Here is a 12,349-nt window from a genome sequence, read left to right on the forward strand (position 1 = left end):
CTCATATTTTTCTTCAGGGTCACTATGCGCTTATCTCAATATTTAGCGTCTTGCCTGATTGAGTTATCATATCACATTTGCTGTTAAGAGCTGAGTGATGTCAACAACTGTAACCAGAGAGCATGAAATGTTACTTTAAATCACAAAGAGGAAGGTTCCTGTTTGAATAAAAGCACACACATCAATGTCAGCTTGACCCGCAGAGACCTAACTTTTTAAATGCATGACATTTAAGAGCTCTGTCGAGATGTGGAACAAAAAATGCTGTTAAGAAAAAAAAATCCACCATTACAGCGTGACCTATCCTAGATCTGAACCCAGTTTCCCTCGACCCGTCACACACACTTTCCCTCTCACGCACACATACAAGTCGAGGGCACTCTGCTCAGTTGCTGCTGAGGTGCAAATGGTTTGTCTCTACGCATCACTGACCCAACACTGCTCCTTCACCTCTTCTCTCCTCTGTCTGCTCCTCCTTGACACTGTCCATCAATGCTCCACCTCGGTCACCTCTTTGCACTTCTGTCTCTGCACCTTCTCCCTCTTCCTCACAATTCGTCTCTTTGTCCTCTGTTCGTCATCTTTCTGACCCGCGATTTGTTTTCTCTGCTGCCTCTGCCTCGCGGCCCTCGCTTACACCTCCTTGATGAATGAGGAATCTTGTTACATTGTACCCAGCCATCCTCATCCATGTTCGATAATGGCTCATTTGATTCTCTCCTACCAGTGTTCAGTGGATGGCAGACACTAAGAGCTGGAAGCCATGCAGTTATCATAAAGAGCGTGTCAACTGTGAAGCCACAAAGCCTACAAGTGATTAAAACCCTTCAACTCGGGGTTACTCCATCACAATCATTAGTCTTTTCTTGTCCTACCTCCTGGCTGTAAAACCCACAGAGTCGAACCCTCCCCATTCGTTAATAATATTCACTCTGCCTCTGATACATTAGCCAGTGAATGATAGGGCAAAGCCCTGGCCTAATTGCTTTCTTCTTGTAAAGTCTCAATTCATTTTTGCTGAGGAGACACAGGGACGTGAGCCTATAGCACACACATACGTGACACACAGACATTTACACACACACAGAACCTGACGAACACACTTTCACACCCTTACACTTACACTTACGCACAACCCCACCTTCCCTCTGCTGTTTTATGATGGATGGGGCTGAGGATGCATGGGGGAGGAGGGGGTAGAGAGACTGTAAGACTGAGTATACGTGTGTGTGTGTGTGTGTGTGTGTGTGTGTGTGTGTGTGTGTGTGTGTGTGTGTGTGTGTGAGAGAGAGAGAGACAGTGTGTGTGAGTGTGTTCATGAGCAAGTGTGTATGTGTGAGGGTGCATGTGTGTGTTGGTTGGAAAAGAAAGAAAAAGGGGGAGAAAGAAGGAGAGGGAGAGGAGCTGAGCTGAGAAGCTCTGATTAACGACACAGAGAAGAGGTCCCAGAGGAGCTGGGGGAAGAGCAGAAGTATCTAGGGCCAGCTGAGAGAGAGAGGGGGGGGGGGGGGGGGGGGGGGCACAAAATACAGAGGTAGAAAATAGGGTGGAAGGGGAAGATGTTTTCTTTTTGTACGTTCATTAAAAAACCCTCACAAACACATCGTCATCATCTGCATAGAGGGGTATCAGCTTGTCTCCCTGTTAGCCTCCAAGCTACCTTGTGTGTTCCTTCTCCTCTCCACACCTAAAACGACACACACCCTTCAGATTTAATCTCCTCGTCTTACGATCCCGGACCCCGCTGCCTCGGGCTCCTGTCCGCAGTGCTGTCAGAAGGGGAAACAGGGTGTGTGTTGCCAGAGCGCAGGCCATCACCTCTCCCTGATTGCACATGAGAGTAGAGGTAATGGGAGTGTAATAGCACCTTAAGTACCCTGCTCTTGCTGACACTGGCTGTATAGCATTACCCCTTGGTCAGACTGTGTGGTGAAGTGTGTGGGTGCTTGGATGAGGGGGGCGCACCCATTGGCATATGCGCAAAGTTTCTTGTGTTCCTTTGTGTCAATCTATTTGTCTGCTGTGGATAAATGTGTGTGTGTGTGTGTGTGTGTGTGTGTGTGTGTGTGTGTGTGTGTGTGTGTGTGTGTGTGTGTGTGTGTGTGTGTGTGTGTGTGTGTGCTAAAAAGAGGTCTTGCTGAGGTTTGAGTGTGTTGTCTTTTCCCTGAGGGTTGTCTAAGCCACAGCGATCAAAGAGAGAGATGGAGGTTAACTGACCAGACCTGAGAACCTCCACAGAAGGACCTGAGGGACTCCGCTCTGTTAGCCCAGGTACCAATCATCAGACACACACACTCACACACACAAACACACACAATCAGTGAAGCGGTGAGTGCAAAAGGGGGCAGTTTGAGTGATCCAGGGGGGTTTAAAGATCTGTAAGGCCCAAACTAACTTTGTCACTTCACTCACGCAGCCATAGCCTTTCACACAGTATCCATTACTTCAGATACGATTGCAACAAAACATCAAATAGCTTTATCCCAACTCCTGCTTGTGCGCTCACAGAGAGATGCCTTCCACTGATATGGAAGTCCTGTAAAGTGAGTATAAGTTATATAGCAGGGGGTCCCAGGAGAGAGACTCAATGACTAGTCTTGTACTAGAAAGTTAGACTGTATTCCAGAGTAGCTCAAAGTAGAGACTCCCGCTGAAGGACTGAGAGTGGCGCACTTCTGCTGGAAGTTTAGCTGGAAGTTGTGTTGTCACAAAAAGAGAGAAGGGGGGGAAAAGAACAAGCGTGTTACAGTGTGTGAACGTGTGCAACTGTGGAAGCTGTGAGCTGCAGGAGTGGGTGTGTGTGTGTGCAAATGTGCCTGGGTCTGAGCATGTGCGTGTGTGTGTGTGTTTGAAAAATGAATGAGAGATAACCATCAGAGGCAGCTGCCGTGGTGAAGAGAGACGACCAGCACCAGCTAGATGCTGCGGGGAAGTTATTTTTTTCAAACAACTTTGAATACTTGTTGATTCCTCGGGTGCTTGTATCTCTTACATATTACTGCAGACATCAAAACATGAGTGAGAGCTTTAATTCCAAACAGCCTGTCATATAGAAATTCACATCACAATGCAGAAGTAGAAGATGTATTTAGGGGATGTACATAGGTAAAAGTAGCAAACTAACAGAATAGAAATAAAACATCCAAACTCTGAGTCCTGCATGAAAAGTAAAAACATACTAAAGAACTCAGTTAGAACTCCTCATGCAGAACGATCTTTATTTGGTATACTATAATGACAAACTGAGTCATTACTACTGATGTATCAAATGTTACAAGCAGCATTTTGAATTGATCTTGTGTATTCGTATTTTTGTTTATGCTATTTTTTTTATATCTTTGCACAAATTTAGAGAAACAACTAAACACAACAATGAATATATTTTGCAAGTGCTGTCTGTACAGCTAAATCCTGGTATTCCTCTAAGCCATGAACATCCATTGTTGTCCAAAAATGATCATAAATAAGTAAATAAACAAACAAACAAGGGAGTTGGTGCCACTGTGATGTTTCTTCATTTTGCTGAAAATGGGAACTTTAGTTAATTCAAGTTGATCATGCACACACTTTTTTTTTCTGAGAAACTCTCTCGATCAGCAAATATCCATGCTGAGGATGAACTTCAATAATTTTTTTTAGCCTGTTTAAAAAAAAAAAGGTGGTGTCATAAAATGGTCAGGTGTCTTCTTGTTGCATTTTTTGTCAATAAAAAACTAGAACAATTACTTTTCTCATAACATGATTTGGTCTCACTTTTTAATTGTCTTTTCTTTCTCCATGCACACTTAACACACCACGTTGTCCCCTCCCTAAAAACAATACTGCACTACTGATCAAATTCTAATGATAGTCTAAAGTAAGGTTGTCAAATGATCAATTTTTGTAATCACGATCAATTGCTGCATTTCAATAGTTAATAAGAATTCATCACATTTTTTATTTCATGTTTAAAATTCAATTAATCTGCATTTAAAAACTGTGTTTAAGTCCAAATTAACAATGTAAAGGAAATAGTAATGTCAATATCATTTTAAAAAATGTATCAAGTTGATCATAGGCTATGATTAATCGCTATTAATCACAATTTAGAAATACTGGTATTTCCTTGCATTGTCACCCAAAGATGGTACTTCAAACTTGTAGTGCTTTGGTGAAATGAGAGTTCATCACAACTATATGTGCACACAACTTTGTTTTTCTCAAATTTCCATCAAGTCTTTTTGAAATAAAACCTGCTGTTCAGTGACCTGGGTGATGTCTCCTCAGTTATCGTATTATCTGCATTGGACACGCCCCTGACTGGTACAGCCAGATATGTGGCAAAATTACAGGAGGAAGTTGGGGTCAAACTTGGTCTTATGAATAATAAATAAATAATGTGTTAAAGGTGTCTATATTAATTATGTATTCATATGCTAATGTTAACAACCCTAAAACATCTCTAACCAGTGTCTTATTTTAGCTTCCCTGATATAGTTTCATCCAAAGGTCTGTGACAATCCAAAACAGTGCTCCGCTGACATTTGTAAGTCTGATTAGCTGCACCTGTATGCTTAGCTCATAAATGGTAGCTTATACTACTTCTTTGGATATATTTAAATTCTGTTTAGACACAAAGTAAAAATTACTTTGAATTTGTCGAGCCGTTCGTTCTTTTTGAGTCAAAGCGCAGTTTGGAAGTGCAGTCGTGTTTTTTTTTCTATTATGATACAAGTAGGAAGCAGGAGGACAATGTGGCAGCTTAACTACCGTGTGCCAAATGGGACAAAATAGCACATAAAAAAAAAAGAGGAAAAAAATCTGACCTTATTACGATGGATGTGTTAAATCTGACAGCTCTAGTCAAAAGTAGAACATATACTTTGTATACTGAGTATTTTGGATTGTTATTACTCTTACAAAGCATCTTTTTAACAATCTGTTTTTTATTAGGGTTGAAAATATTTTTGTCTTTAATTCTACCCTTCTTGTTTGTACTTTTTTTTGCACAAGCTGAATCTGAATTATTCAATCTGGTGATCCATAAAGGCGTATTTATCTTGGCACTAGCTTTGGGCTTTTATATGCTTTAAAAAGTAGATTGTTGGAGATGTCATCACGTTGTGATGAAATATGAAAGTAGCTTTAATGTGTGTGAATAGGTATCCATCGCAGCCTTCTTCTACAACCACCCCAATATGTTTTAAAGATCTCTGTTTTTAGTTTGTTTAGTTTGTGTCTTTCTCTCAATGAAATAATTTGACCAAATAGCAATGATGGTGCAAAGTCTGGTCTTAAGAGATGACAAGATTTGTTGTGGGGTGCAAAGTGTGTCTGGTTTTTCTGATATCAAACCTGTTAGGCTGAAGTCTCACTTTACAAACATGGGACAGTTACAGCACAGGAGGTTAAGATGCTGATGGACAGTTCAGCAACTGAGAGAGGCCCCTGATCTTTCATGCTGTTTAATGTGGGCTCATTTTAACTTCAGATAGTGTCAGGTTGTATGCAATTGCTATTTATATATTTAACACATAATCTTGAATTGCGAAATGGGGTTAAAGTAAATGTTATCAGTTATGTTTTTCTTGAAAATGCAGTAAAGATCAAGTAAAAAGTACCATAAAATGGAAACTCAAGTACTTAAAAAGAGCACTTGAGAGAGCGTACTTGGTTACTTTCCAACTCTGCTGAGGTGTAATGTCACTTTTGTTGCCTTTTACAGTGCGCTGCATTTCCTGTATGTGAGGAATGGTCAACTGTCCTTCCTGAGGCATAAACAAAGTATATCCTTGTCTCTCAAGTTAAACATAACCCCAACGATGACATTGAGAGCCAGACTGTTTGTGTAGGTGAGAGAGTGTGTTTCTGTGTGTGTGTTTGTGTGTGTGTGAGGAGGGGGTGGGGCACCGGATCCTGCTGCTGGGTAACATCTCTGTCAGGACGGCTCTGCTCCATCAGCACCCAGCCTCCATGCACACACACGCACACACACACACTCCATCAGCACTTGCTCAGGGCTCATCAGTCGCAGCGGAGAACATGTGGCCGGAGTATTCAAAACAAAGCTTTATAAAGAGCTCAACTTAGACGGCTCGATGTGACAGTCGGGGCACTAATGACGCCTGGAGACCACTAAATACGCCACTGACAGACCTACGGCCTGCATGCCATACACACACACACACACACACACACACACACACACACACACACACACACACACACACACACACACACACATAACACAGGTTTTTCCTTTTGGCATGCACTGACAAACTCTCGCAATCACAGTGGCAGGGTCAAACACATGCTAGCCGTGGCAAACACACACATACACACACACACACCTTGTGCCCAAGGGCATCTGTCCGCAGCCTAAGAGCTCCCAACTGTTGAGGAAAAACAGCTCAATTAGCTCAGTGGAGGAACTAACGAAATACATCTATACATGCACACTCACCAACCTCCCACACACACACACTCACACACACACACACACACACACACACACACACACACACACAGAATCACATTGATCCTCTCCCAGTCTGGGGCTCTAATTGGTGTGTTGATGATACGGTGAGAGTGTGGGATCCTTCAGGCAACCATCGAATAACTTCCAGCTCTTTATTTCTCATTTAAAGTTGAAATACACCCACAAACCTTCCCAGTCGCATGCTGCTAACTATATTCTACCTGATATTTCTTCTGAGATTCCTCTCTCATGTCTGGGTTTAATCTAAATTTTTCGAGTGTGTTGTAATGCCATACCTGAGATCACAAAAACACATTCGGCAGCCTTAAAATCAGAGCGTTGCAGTGCCATAAATATCTAATAGCTTGATGATTTTGTTGCTCCCAGTAGATTGAACAGTTGTAAAAACCATCTATCCATTACGTGCATGTCCATTAAAACTGTGCACGCAAATGCTCAATGAGCAATTGAAATATACACAAACCCCCTCAGATGCACACACACAGAAAATGATAGAGCAAGTTACTGAGAGCAAATGGGGTAGAGTTATTTCCATAAAGGGTCTCAGTGGGTCTCAAGGATCTCTACTCTTGCCGACTGGGAGCGATTTAGAGAAACACACGCTGGTATATTAGTAACTGAAGACGTCTGGGGACAAAGCGGCTCTCTCTAAAACCTTATCCCTCCACTATGACCTCCAGAGCATTCACAACTGGGACTGGGAGCCCCTCTCCATCTTTCGCCGTCTCTCTTTCGCTGACTATCTCAGTTTGTTCTCCTTTTTCTCTTTGACTTTTGGTTCCCTCTTTTTTTATCATCTCTCTTTCTTGAGGGGAGAGTTATCACTTTTAGTCCTATATGTAATATTTTTTCTATTCTCTCTGTCCAATTCAACCATATTCTACCCTATTTTTCCACATTTCTCTCACTCTCTCTCTCACATCCATCCTCTGTCTCTCTCTCTCGCTCTCTCTCTTTCTCTCCATCCTCCCCTCTCCTCTCCCTCCCTCCTTGGCCCCAGGGACGGACTGCTGATAGACTGTGTACACCAGCTGCCCAGGGGCTATTTTTAAGGAGCATTTGTCCTTCTCCTTTCCTCTGGAGACTGACTCAACCCAACAACATCTCGCCCGTGCACACTCACATGCACACACAAACACACACAGGCATTAACACATGCACTCATTAGCCCATGAGCATGCATGCCTCACACTTTCTCTCTCTCACACACACACATCCTCCGTCCAAGGGCAATCTGTAAATGTAGGGGCAGCTTGTAGCGCCAGAGCCCGCTGCTTAACTGCACAGGAGCACCGGCGCTCCCCAGCCAGCCTCAGAGGGCTCATAAAGCTCCCCTCCTCCCAGGGCCTGGCTAATACTCTGCCTTGTTCTAACCCTGCCTTACAATAGTTTGTAAAACAATACTGTAAAACACTGTTGCTGAGCATTGCGTCAGGTTTCTCTCATCACTAAACCCACAGCAGCCAATAGGGGTGCTTGAATTATGCATACAGGAAGTTGGGTTTGAGTTCCGTGGCAACCTGCGAACAGCATCTGAACACCTCTGTATCATGCTTGATTTGACTGTGCTCTCCAGTTATGTTGTGCACAACTTAAAAGAAAGAAAAAGACACCTTAAGCCTAAAAATAAGGAAGAAGAGTGGTTGAATTTGGAGAAACAGTAAGGCAGAATAACATTAATAATGTAACAGGTCTGCTCTCTGCCAACACAGTCCTATAAAAATTAAGAATATTTCAATTTTGTTTTTAACCTTGGTAATAATTGTAAAGGAATTTGTTAGCAAGCTACTAAATTATGTTCAAAGGGAAAAAATCTAGGCTGTGAACCTTACTTTTGTTTTGTGTTCAACCACTGCTGCTCAAAGCAAATGTAAAATATAAAATGAATCCTCAAACAACTGCTCCAGCAACCTCGTTAAGACATTATTTACTTTCATCGTTAGCCAAGGAAGAGGACACTAAAAATCTGTCAGCAGCCTGAAACGCCTGCTCGAGTGTCTGAGCACTGTTTAATTGTGCCATTTATCAGCCAAAAAAAGCCTACACGCTCATAAATAAACACAATGCCCGTGCAAAGGAATTATAAAAATGTCACGGCGAACCCACAAGTGAGGCCAGCGTTGATGCATATTAAGCGATTTAGTCGGTGAAGGAGTGGAGCAAAAATATGATGGTTAATTTAAGAGTCATTAAAATTGTATGAATGTGCATTGCGCTTGCTTAGAGTGGGATTTTCTCTGATCAGTAACGAAGAGGGAGAAAGAGCAATGCAAGCTGCCACACATTGTGGTCTATAAACTCCCTGATTGATCATGGGAGAGGCAAGCAAACCTGAGAGGGAGGCCCAATCAATGTTTCTGAGACTGGGGAGACTGTGTGTGTGTGTTTGTGTGTGGGCATGTGTGCAGTACTTACAAGCAAGTGTGCACTATTTTGTCTGTGTATGTTTACAACCTTGTGAGTTTCATGCATATTGAAGTGCAAGCTTAAGTGTGCTTTTCTGGATATGTGTGTATGTGTGCATGTGTGTGTCTGTGTGTGATTGTGCGCTTCCCTCATTTGAGGAAAGACAATGTTCTACATTCCACAGGGGAACGGAGTCATTACCGAAGCAGGAACTCGAGCCTGGAGGCCACGGCTCTGCATGTAGTGTGAATAGATCGAGCTAGTTTCTCGCCGAGACGTGCTGTAGAACACACACTGCGCCATTACCAGTGCCCTGCAGTTCAAACCGCACTCCCCGGCTTGTTTCAGCAGGGAAAAATAGGTAGAGTTTACAAAAAAAACAACAAAGTGTCTGTGCAGTAATCTGTCGTGAAGCTGTCACTGGTTTAAATGCTGCAAATCCCTAAATAATTATAAGCCAAATATAAAATAAGTGCACATTTGAGAGGTGACATGTGGATGTAGACACTGAATTTTCTGTGAGTTTAAATGAGCTTTTCTGACCTGTCTCTGAGGGACATGTCTGCTCTGAAGCCCTCTGCTGCCCTCTGTTGGCTGCTTCAACTCACCTTCTCTGTTCCCACGCATGCAGGTTCGGACATATGGCAGCTGTCTATCACTACATAACAGGTGTGTGAGTGATTCACTCCTCTATTGCTCTGCTCCTCTTCTTTTGTCAGTTCCCCTCCTGGAATAAAATAAAGCAGACAAAGTGTGGCTTGGGTTAATTTCCCCTGCTGCTGACAAACACAGGTCGTTAGTGAGGCCCACAGGAAACCATTGTTCCATCATAATACATGGCAATCAGAGGTGAGGTCTGATAATGACTGCTGTCACCTGATGCTCCTTCTGTTTGCATGTCTCTCACTCTCTTATTTGAATCCATAGCTCTCTACTTCACACTTTTCCTAAAGCACAAGTGCAGTTGCTTAGTGATACACTCATACTTGCAGAAATATTGTACATTTCTCTGTAATTTGTAGTTTTTTTCCCTCTTTTCTCTCAGCCACTAAATTAAGCGTGACATATCTGGGTTGCGATAGCCCTATAACACAATAGTTAATGTCTCTATACAGCACTACATCTCTTTTGAAAGCACAATTGCACACATACATTGCGCACACACACAGACACACACAGACAGACACACACACACACACACACACACACACACACACACACACACACACACACACACACACACACACACAAAGCAACTTCCTTTTATAACCTCCATCTGTGCCTCATTTTAAAACATTTTCTCTTCTTCCTGAACTCATACATGAACCTACTTTGCTCCATTCAGTCACATTTGAGACCTTCTTTTTCCTCAGTCCAGATTTCTTTCTGTATTTTCTGGCATCCTTCTAGTAGCAACAATGAGTTTCCAGGACCTGCAGTCATAAACATTGTTATAGACTTCCTGCATGTTCACAGTAAGACACAATAGTGTTGATTTTGATTGACACCACTGGTGATGTGTAAAAAAAATATGAATATTTACAGTATTAGTATTAGTCATGGTAAAAATTCCAGTCACATCACATACGTACGCTTAAACCAGCCTTGATCTATAAACAGACTGAGAATGAAGCGTCTTGATTGGCTGAGAAGATGATTGACAGCTGAACGAGTGGAACCTTTGAATGTGAAACTCAAAGGAAAGATGGGAAGCGTGTTTGTGCGGGTCCCAAGGGGGGAAAAGCCTGGGTTTCACACATGCACGCGTGCACGCACATACACAGACGCACACATGGATGCACACACACACACGCACACATTGTGATCTTGCTCTACTTTGGGCTGTGCTCCACATGAAAGCACTGATGCTTCCTGCTGTTTGAGACGAGCCGTGTGTTGTGCTGCAATAGAACATACAGGTCTGTATATACATGTAGACGGACAGCTCTGTGTGCTGAGATTGTATCCATCTACAATAGCTTGGCCTTTGTGGAATATCTCTCTCTGTCTCTGAGTCTCTCTACCTCCTCCTCTCTTACTCCTTTCTCCTCCCTCTCTTTTCATGTCTCTGTCTTTTTGTTTCTTTTTATACTTCTTTATCCCTCTCTTTTTCTCTCTACTTCTTCTTTTCTCCTGTTTCTTCTACCATCTCTTTCCTTTTCGTCTTCCTCCTTTCCCCAGAGAGAAAAATGAATGAGTTTCATTCACATCTTCAGATAACAAAAAACAGCCGAACAACATTTTTCCCATTCAGTTTTAAGCTTGTGTTTTCTTAATTTCTATCTTTTTCAGTCAAACTTGAAGAGAAACATCCAGATGTTTTCCTGTCAGATTAAAATGACATACAAAAGCATAATTACAACCATGTTTCTTTCCGTCAGCCTGCTACTGACTCATCATTCCCTCAAAATAATATTTAGTATAGAAAGTGAGCATATCACCGTGTTCTACAAATGGCACTCCACAAATGTGCAAGCACTGTGCCCTTGACTATCCCCCTGCTGAAAGTAAGTCTTAGCCAATTAACAACGTCTTCCACTAGGTCCACATGCGCACACGCAAACACACGTGTGCGTGCACTCACACACACCCAGAACCTCTCAGCTCATGGGACTAAACCTCATTAACTGCTCTGAGACAGACACTCTCTCTTTAATCAATCCTTTTCTAAGACTGCAGCGCACATGGAGGAACGGTGACAATACAACACAAGCGCACACACAAACACACACGCACACATGTATAGGGAAAGGGAAAGAGAGAGAGAGACAGAGAGAGAGAGGAAGAGAGTGAAGTGAGAGAGAGAGAGGCTTAGGTACATTCACACACAGATCTCCCAGAGAGAAAAACATGGTCATTTGCCAGGGTGATTCAACTCTAAAACACCCTAATTACATCGACAAAGCCACTTTGTTTTGGTGCTGGATAAAATGTGAATGATTTAGCATATTATTATTATGCCTCTGAAATATTAACCAACCCCGAGGGACTTTATCTGCTCTTTTAAATATATGCAAATTATTTTATTTTGGTTTGGTTTGTTTCCAGTGACTTTTGTGAATTGTGTTTGGATAATTAAATGAGTGCGTGCAGATGTAGAATCGCAGCCGGTGCCTACATGATATGATGATGTGCTGGATTAGCATACAAAGTAGGAATGTTGCACCTCGACTGCTAATCGACCAACTTTTGTTTTCGCTCCAACCTTGACCTATTTGAAACATCCACCCTGTGTCTGGCCTTGGAGTGGGAATGTAAACACTGTTTCTGGACTATTAATTGATAAGACTCATTTGATATTGTCCTTCATTCTAAAACTTTCCTCATTTTAGGTGAGTCAGGCTCTTTCAATTATGACTGCCCTCCCCTCTTTCTGTGTGCACTGCTGCATTGATGTACTGCAGATCTACTTCACTGACTTAGCACTCTTAGCATTGCTATTTCAGTGTGTGGAACAACTTCTGT

The 12,349-nt window shown here is 42.4% G+C and overlaps 1 long non-coding RNA gene across 2 annotated transcripts in view; it reads right to left on the reverse strand.

Moving 5' to 3' along the window:
- Nucleotides 1-12,349, reverse strand: part of LOC117816997 — a 37,725-nt gene that overhangs the window by 18,917 nt on the left and 6,459 nt on the right. For both annotated transcript variants that reach the window (XR_004632070.1, XR_004632069.1), the window contains exon 2: nucleotides 9,493-9,611. This is a non-coding gene — a long non-coding RNA (uncharacterized LOC117816997). The remainder of the gene's footprint in view (nucleotides 1-9,492; nucleotides 9,612-12,349) is intronic.

The sequence above is a fragment of the Notolabrus celidotus genome, chromosome 8 (genome assembly GCF_009762535.1).
Source record: "Notolabrus celidotus isolate fNotCel1 chromosome 8, fNotCel1.pri, whole genome shotgun sequence".
NCBI lineage: Eukaryota > Metazoa > Chordata > Actinopteri > Labriformes > Labridae > Notolabrus > Notolabrus celidotus.